We start from the raw sequence: 8992 nt of genomic DNA, 5'->3' as shown, positions 1-8992 counted from the left end.
TTATAGTTATTTATAAATTATTTATAGTTATCTATAAGATTACAATGTAATAATCATTTTCACATTTAAATCCCATACATACCCAGCAACCCATATTAACAATGTCTGCATAATGAAGTAAAATGATTTCTCTTTAGTGAAACATGAAGAAAATATGTTTAAAAGTCTTTATCAGGCTAGTTAATAAAAGCTGTAGTTTAAGAATTGTGAGGTGCCCCAGGAGTCAATGATCTGATCTACAAGGTACAAAATTCATCCCCACACATCACACACAGGTGGTGTGATGGTTCTGTCTCCTTCAAATAAGTGAAGGATGCTAAGGCTTTCTCAGGCAGCCAACCCCACTCCTTTGTATCCTTCTCTAGAAAGTGCAAACTACCCGGGCTTTCTAGTTAAGCCTATGTCCTTTGCCATATGGAAGTTTTTAAATTATTTTAAAACAAGTATTATGCCTTTCTCTTAGTCTTCTATTTTCTAAAATCAAAAGACTCAGTTCCTGGAATCATTTGTCAAATACCATTATTTCCACTATCTCCCATCATCTTGATTATATTTTCCTTTATACATTTTAATATTTACTATTCTATGTAACCTAGTATTCAGAATAATATTGCATGTATGGTCTGCTTGCAACATAATACTACTATTTCCCATGATGAGCAAACTCTGTATAATCATTAGTGCAATCTGACCTTGCTTTAATGTTTTTAGCAGCTGCTTGATCATTCCTTGCTCATACTGTACTTGTCAACAAACGAAATGTCTATAACCTACTCCCAGGTCTATTTCATTGTATATTTGAAGAGAATTATTTTCCCAACCTAAAGTTTTAAATTTAACTGTAATTGAATATATGCACTATTGAAAGATACTAATTACTTTGGCATAGTTTTATCATTGGTGTTCTGAATAACTATATAATATTAAGTCAGTTTTTCTAAAATAAAATTATCTTGGTAATTTGTTAGTTTTTTTTTTTTTGCCTAGTGGAAATTGGAGGATTACCACCTAAAACATACACGGGTGGCTAAAATGTAGTTTAACCCTGGAACTAGATTCCAGTGAAATTTAGAAGATAAAAGGAGATTCACAGTATAAGATTAAGCTCTTAGGAATAGAACTGTAGGTTAAAGGAATAGGTTGATTCTTTTTCTACTCTTTGTAAAATATTTTCTAGCCCCTTGAGAAATACCTCTTGCATATACATCTTTGCTTCTCAATTTAAAATTCTCTAAATTTTAAAGAGAGAATTAAGACTGAATGAACTAAATAGTTGATAGTTACTTTACCAAAACTGTGTATCACATATTGAGTACAAACTTACTGCTATGATGAAATTTTTATATACATTATACAAAAAGTAGGTTGGTATCATTTATCTCCATTTACAGGTAAAGTGTAAAATCATGTGCTATGATGTCAGCAAGTCTGCAAACTGAACATCAGCTCTACAACTTATTAGCTCTATGATTTTAGGCAAGTTTCTTAATGGCTCTGAACTTGGATTTGTACTTTTTCATGTGTATTAAGTGGGAATACTAATAATTATTTCATAGGGTTCCTGTAGTTATTAAATCAGCTAACACAGACATATATGGTGCCTGGCGTATACGTTCCAGTTATAAGCAGGCATTGTATAGAAGGAACTCCAATCTTCACATTCTCAATCATTTATTCTAATTATTTCAATATGTTGGTAAAGATATAACATATCGTCTTTCTGTTAACTAAGTATAAATTACTCTTAGTATGCTTAAATTTATGAGGTTTTTTCCCTCATGTTGAGATTTCAAAATGTTCGGTATATGAAGAGTTAGCTTTTTTTAAAAGAAATCATTTTCTTTCCAAGCTTAGCTTCTCTTCTCAATCATTTTTGATGGTTAGACTGTTGAAGAAAGAAAAGGTATCACAAAGCTTTTCTCCAAGAATAATAAGGGAGATAAACTCATTTCCATCAACTTAGGTAAAGAAAAATTAGACAGTACATATCACCTGATTTAATTAAGGCTACTAAACATATTATATTTTGCTGTAATAATACTATTTCTAGGTTTATTGAAATTCAGGAACCATGTTTTTAGTCACATGTAATTCCACACCTGAACATCTGAGATGTTCAACAGAGGCTGGGGGAACTGATAATATACTATGGAGAATAATTTGCTCATCATCATACCCAAAGGAAAAGCAAATAAATGTTTGTTCCTACTGAATATGTAAATATTCTTGTAGTTCAAGAATGAAGCTATTGTTCCTTCTCCATTCAGTCACGGCTGGAACAATGATGGTAAGAAAAAATCAGGAAGGTACAAAGTCTCTGCATTAGAGTCAAAAGATTTTCTTGGGTGCTTCAAATACCCAAGAAATAGATCAAAATCAAGTGCTTATACAAATAGATCAAAATTTACATTTTAAATACATCATAAAATTAATAAAACAAAATGGATGTGATATCATTTAGGTGCTACAGTTCTTACTGTAAAACACAAATTATCCACAATGCTTAATATGTACCTTCTGGAAAGTATTAAGGTAAAACAATTAACTTTTTAAAACTTCTAAATTCATCCATAAGATTATTTAAAGTGTACTCCTTTATGCAACTCGAAACTCCTTCCCCTTCCTCTCACTTTCTCCCCCACATACAATGTAAGCTGCTTATTAAAATAAAAAGTAAGGCAAATAGGTCCTCTGGACAAGAAGGGACAGTAGGCTATCAGTGATGGTGTCTATATTGTACAAGAATTGGTAACACTGAGAATTACTAATTAGGGCTTAATGAGAAATCAGTAAGAGGACTTCCCTGGTGGCGCAGTGGTTAAGAATCTTCCTGCCAATGCAGGGGACATGGGTACGAGCCCTGGTCCTGGAAGATCCTACATGCCGCAGAGCAACTAAGCCCATATGCCACAACTACTGAGCCTGCGCTCTGGAGCCCATGAGCCACAACTACTGAGCCCGTGTGCCTAGCGCCCATGCTCTGCAACAAGAAAAGCCATGGCAATGAGAAACGCATGAACCACAACGAAGAGTAGCCCCCTCCTGCGGCAACTAGAGAAAGCCCGCACACAGCAACAAAGACCCAATGCAGCCAAAAATAAATAAATAAATACATTTTTTTAAAAAAAGAAAAATAAATAAGACTAGTAAAGTTTATGGTACTCCTTCAGAGTGTAAAATGCATGATAAAATCGTCAAATTTCACTTTCATTATCTATGGATAAGAGCAGCACAGTCTCTTAAAAGCTGTATTGAAATGAGGAGGAAAAGCCTGTCCAGGGTTAAACACTAATTTATGCAAAAGCCCCATTTTGACAAGAATCCTGTCAATGTCAAGCAGCATGTACACAGACAGCAGGACAGGCTGAAAAGCTCTGTGTCAGAGCTGGGATGGAAGTCGCCAATTTATGAAGGCTGTTATAAACCATAGGATTTCAAAAGTGTGAAAGAAAATGACGGAAATTTTTATAACTTTGCAGGCAATACTATTAGCTTAAAGGGAACGCAGTTCTTTCACTTTATGAGAAAAACTAGTTTACTTTAAAAGACTTGTGAATTTTTCTATTACGGCTATATTGTAAGACTCTTAATACAAAAGTCTGTTATCCTAGTAACATTCAAACAGAAAAGAAAACTTTAACAGGAAATATAAAAGGAAAAAAAATTAATTCAAAGAAAAAGATGGTACAAGGAAGCAGTTTCAGTTTCCTTCCCAACTCCTGATCTGGAAGTTCCAATCAGTAATTGCTGTGGCAGTCAAGGGTCAACAAATATTACTCTGAGGAAGTGAACAATAAGGGAGGCTGCTATTTCTAAATCCTTGAAGGAAAACTAAAGAAATGGAAACAAAAGTAATTAAGAACCTATGTGCCAGGCATTTCAATCATTTGATGACTGAACAAAATATTTATTGAGGAGCTACTATGTTCTTTAAGACAACCAAAAGATTATGTATCTTGCCCAGGTTATGCTGGACTCTAAAATCCATGCTCTTTCCACACATCCCAGTAGATACAGAGGCTGAAGGAGAGAATTGCCTATCATGTTAAACTTTTACAAGGCTTATATAAATAGATCAAAATCAAGTGCTTTCCATCTCATTTACATTTTAAATACATCATGAAATTATAAAACAAAATGGATGTGATATCATTTAGGTGCTATAGTTCTTACTATAAAACACAAATTATCCACAATGCTATCTACTCTGAGCACCGCCTACTATGAATCACTCAATGAGAGAATGAACTACCCTGAAATGGCTACACTATCAATAAGCAGCTACTATACTTTAAATAAATTAGTGTTAAGTAAAGAGCTTAGAATAATGTTGGGTACAACATTAAGTGTTCTATAAAGTTAGCTATCATTACTCCTTCACAAGTGTAAAGTTCCATTCTTTATAATGTCACATACAACACAGTTTCTCTTTTATTGGTTTGAGTCAAGCAATTTGCATTATTCTAGAGAGTTACAGAGGTTGAGAACACATAAGGCTAAATGAGCCTTGATGTGGCACTCTACATTTACAAAGTGATTTTACAATTATTGGTGTCAATAACCAATGTAATACAAAAGTGAGGCTGAGAATCTGGTCAATTAGCAGAATGTTCATTTTTCTTCCAGTGAAGAAAGGAACCCAGAGGCAATCTTCTTTACTGAGACAAATCCTACTAGCTTACCAAATACAGTACATTTGTCCTTCAATACCCATGAGTGACTGGCTCCAGGACTACCCCATCATATCAAAATCTGTGCGTGCTTATGTAAAATGGTACTATAGTATTTGCATATAACTGACACACACCCTCCTGTAGACTTTAAATGATCTCTAGATAACGTATAATATCTATTACAATGTAAATGCTATGTAAATTGTTGCCTGCATGCAGCGAAGTTAAGTTTTGCATTTTGGAACTTCTTATAATTTTTTTTTTAAATATTTTTGATACACGGTCGGTGGAACCTGTGGATACAGAGGGCTCACTGTAATTGTCTTTATGAAATTCATCCAACTTAGTGTCCCCCACCCTTGGTATCCACAGACATGGAGACTTTTCTGAAAAATATTACTAATGAGAAGGAAAAGTATAATAAAGCAGTAAAATTCACCAATACAAATATTTTCACACCAGATTTTTCCCATTAACTATTACATGTTCCAAGACATTTACCCTCAGAGGCTTAGATGAATACAAACAATTCTGCTTTGTATATGTAATTGGCAAGTTCCTAAATTTACCTAAGAACTTATAATACATTTTAAATAAAGGATGTTCATCAATTTCATAATTTGATAAACCTCATAGTATTGTTTCTGTTTAATGAGTGTTATCACATTCTGTGGCATAAACTTTGAGACAGATAACTTTCCTAAGCTCTCTTAGGAAAGTTGAAAGTAAGTTGTTGAGGCTCTTTTTTTTCAGAAATCTTTATCAATATTTTGGTATGGTAGCAATGAGAAAGGGCTGTCCACTTCAATAGCAGAATAAGAATATTCCATGGTAGCTTATAAATTAACTCTATGATTGTGAACAGCATGTGTTCTTAACTGGTTTCATATTTGGATTTTGTTTTATAATTCCATAGCTAGACAACTCTTTATAACTGTCATGCAAATATTATGATGAGCATTTAAAAAATTTTTTCCTTATTTAAAACTGTGTCCATGTTAGGAAAATCTCCTTCTGTAAATAGGTCAGTTAATAGAAAAGTCAATAGGTTAGGTTTTAAGAGATTAAACAGGAGTTTAAAAATTTTCTACCTTATTTTCTTCTTTTCTCCTTACTGAGATAAGCCGCTCTAAATGAACATTTTAGTAACTATCACAATTTTTTAAACAATGATATCTCTCACATGCTTGCACACTTGCACACCCAAACATACACAGGGTCACTGCATCTTCGAAGGTTCAAATACCTAATTAACATTTTTATCTATTTAATGTATCACTACCTGGCATGAAGATTAGCTCAAGAAGGCCTGAAACTTTTGTTAACATTCCTAGGATAATACTAATGTTACTAGCAAGAGCTTAAAGCCATTTTCACAGGGCATTTTCCAATACTGAATTCTGCTGAGGTCCTAGGGCAATAACATAGTCATCATGACTGTGCAGACTTTCAAATATCAGGTCCTTAATGAGAACCTCTACTGAAAATGGGCTGAGTGGTTAACTTGTTAGTTTCTACTTAATAAACTTGTAAAGTTCTTCTCATTTTTATATCCACTTAAACTTTTCCTGCAGCTACTAAAAGACCAGAAACTGAGAATGAACTCTCACAGAATGCTTTGCGCCTAAGTTTTACTAAGGGTTGAAAACTTCTGCTGTGAAAATACATTCTTGGTCAGCTTCTTCTCCCATTTTCCTGGGTGGTTTCTAAATCTTTACATCTCTCTTCAAAATTCCTCTCCTATTCTTGACCTCATTACTTTGAACAGATGACCTGCTTTTACTTGACAGAAAAGAGTTCATTAGTGAAGGATTATTCACCTTCCTTCCCTGAAACCCAGCTTACTCTCATCCACACCTATATTTACTTCCTTCCTCTCTTCTCTTTAGTACTCCTCAACATACCCAAAGTCACCCAAAGTGATCGTACCCCACTTTCTCACCACAGCCTGGATTTTTTTTAATCCTTACACCTATTTTTACAACCTCTCTTTCTCTCTTTTCTTCACTCTGCCTTTGATGTAAACATGCTTGGATTTTCACCCTGAGCTCCTTTACTCCTTATTCTCTTCTTCTATCCTCTTTATCTTCACAACCAAGATCCTATAAGTAGCCTAACCCTCATTTTCTTATGTCCCACTTACTGTCAAGAAACCACAAATTGTCATGCACATCCACCATTCCACTGAAAGTGCATTCTACAGTTATAAGAACCTGCCAATTGCCAAATCCAACAGCCACTTTTCAATTCTCATCTTCCTTGACCTTTCCAGCATTTTATACTGTGGATTAAGCATCCCTCCCCATCTGCCCAACCCCTTGTCCTCCTAAACTACAGCTACTTCTCAATGTCCCTTCCCACCCCTCAGCTGTGAAATTCCCTGGAAGTTGACCCTTGTCTTCGTCTTTTCTCTTTTTACACACTTTCTTTTTTCTTTTTATACACAATCTCACCCATACTCTTTACTTTTGCCTAGACTCTGATGACTCCAAAGTCCCCACCTCTTGCCTTAACTATTGCAATAACTGGTCTCCCTGCTCTCTGCTTTCACTAAAGCCCATTTTCTATACCACAGGAAATAATCTCTTAAAGCAAAATCACATCATGACACTCCCCTACCCCAAATCCTTCATTGGTCCCTATTCTCAGATATAAATATTCCAACTCCTTACTGTAACCCACCTGACTCCCCATCCTTCAAGCCACCTGCCTTTGCAGCCAGCCTCATCTGCTGACACTTGTTACACCCAACCTATACTGCTACCAAAATACCTCACCCTACCATGCCCTCCTACACTCTTTGCTATTCTCTCACACGTTTTTTTCCCAAGCTAAGTCTTTCAAAACTTTCGAGACTCACATTAAACTTCATTCATTCAGATTTAACAAGTACTTATTGAAAGCCTTATGTTTCAGGGACTGTTCTGAATGCTGAAGTATTAGCTGAGACAAAGATCCTGTTCTCACATTGCTTTCACTTAGGGGTTGGAAGGAGGGGCAGGATATGCAGAAAATAAAGCAGGCAAAGGGGATAGAGAGTTTGTGTGATGGCGCACTGCTGTTTTATAACACGATAGTTAGGGAAGGCCTCGCCTCTTCTATGAGTCAGTTCCTGACTGAGTTAAACACGCTCCATCTATGGTGCTTTACTTGCTGGGCTCCTCTGCTAGTCTGACTCTTTTAGTGTAGAGACTGCTCATCTATGCATTGCCATTGTCCAGCATGCAATCATTCTAAGGAAATGTGTTGTGCTGGGCACTGTTCTGGGTGGAGAGATAAAGTCACATAGTAAGTGCTCAAAAAGTTTTTTGAAACAGATTAAAATATATTTGAAATTATAAGTTAATAAGAAAACCTCAAATATAAAAATATCACTTTACAGTTAATATTTTAATAATGTATCAAAAAAAACAGGGACAAAGTGTCAAAGTATCATAATTATATACTAACATATTCCCAAAATTATGAATGTTAAGTAAGTACAGGCATACCTCTGAGATATTGCAGGTTTGGTTCCAGACCACTGCAATAAAGCAAATATCACAATAAAGGGAGTGACACTAATTTTTGGTTTCCCAGTGCATATCAAAATTTATATTTACACTACACTGTAGTCTTTAAATGTGCAACAGCATTATGTCTAAAAAGAACAAAGCACATACCTTAATTAAAATTTACTTTATTGCTAAAAAATGCTAACCATCATCTGAGCCTTCAATGGGTTGAAATCTTTTTGCAGCAGTAACGTTAATGATAACTGATCACAGATCACCACAACAAATATAATAGTAAAGTTTGAAATATTGTGAGAATTACCAAAATGTGACACAGGGACACAAAGTGAGCAAATGCTGTTGGGAAAATGGTGCCAGTAGACTTGCTCGACACAGGGTTGTCACAAACCTTCAACCTATAAAAAAATGTAGTATCTGCAAAGCGTAATAAAGTGCAATAAAACAAGGTATGCCTGTATGGATTAAATAAACATTTCATAGGAGAAATGTATTTTGCTGTGCATTTGAAAGCACTTGGGAGAGACTGAATTCTGATGTGTTCTGTGGACAGTGATTAAGAGAGAATTTTGCAAGGAATTGGAAAGTAGGTTGTATGGATAGACTGAATGAAGGTGGTAATTTGTATAGGTAAGTCTACTGGTTTAATTGTAGGAGTATTTCATTTACTAATTATAGACAGGAACAAGTTCAAAGATCATGGTATTTTATCATGGAAAACCATAATCATGTTGTTGTTAACTTCACTGAAGGCAAAGGGAAAAATTAGAAAGAAGTTATGTTTTTATTCATATTTCTTTTTGTAAA

The 8992-nt window shown here is 34.9% G+C and overlaps 1 protein-coding gene across 3 annotated transcripts in view; it reads right to left on the bottom strand.

The window, feature by feature from the left end:
- The window catches only part of TDRD3 (tudor domain containing 3), a 201881-nt gene that overhangs the window by 18849 nt on the left and 174040 nt on the right, over positions 1-8992 (bottom strand). The window lies entirely within an intron of this gene.

This window comes from Tursiops truncatus, chromosome 18 (genome assembly GCF_011762595.2).
Source record: "Tursiops truncatus isolate mTurTru1 chromosome 18, mTurTru1.mat.Y, whole genome shotgun sequence".
In the NCBI taxonomy this organism is placed as follows: Eukaryota; Metazoa; Chordata; class Mammalia; order Artiodactyla; family Delphinidae; genus Tursiops; species Tursiops truncatus.
This window is presented reverse-complemented; position numbering and strand designations above follow the sequence as displayed.